Here is a 504-nt window from a genome sequence, read left to right as displayed (position 1 = left end):
AGAAATCATTACCCGCCCCTGGCCAATCAACTACCACCCCGTGTACTAACCACCCTCTCCCAGAACCCGGCTCTATATAAATGTATGCTTCTTCCCCGAATAAAGCGGAACTTCTCTGGTGAACTGTCAGCTCGGGTCCTGTCGTCCTTTCATTGGTGCCGAAACCCGGGAGGAGCTCACCCCTTCCCCAAGGGGACTCCTTCTCGGACCTCCTTCACTCCCTTGGTGGTTCCCGCTGCTGACGCTTTGCCCTCGTCCGTTTTCTCCAGCACTGGCTCTCCGCACCCACCACCAGCTCACCTAAACGTAAGTCCCTCTCCAGGGGCGCCATCTTAGGCTGGGCTACCATAATCATCTGGTATCCCTCTGATGCCCGGCCCTAAGACAGAGAATACACCCCACCACGGCCTTCAGGGCACTGGGCAGACCCCTAGGTATTCTCTCGTCACATTAGGCAATCCACATTCCCCTCCTTTCCCAGCCCAATTAGAGGCGACCTCTTCA

This window comes from Galeopterus variegatus, unplaced genomic scaffold (genome assembly GCF_000696425.1).
Source record: "Galeopterus variegatus unplaced genomic scaffold, G_variegatus-3.0.2 Scaffold12524, whole genome shotgun sequence".
Lineage (NCBI taxonomy): Eukaryota > Metazoa > Chordata > Mammalia > Dermoptera > Cynocephalidae > Galeopterus > Galeopterus variegatus.
The sequence above is the reverse complement of the archived record's forward strand: the minus strand, read 5'-3'. Positions refer to the sequence as shown.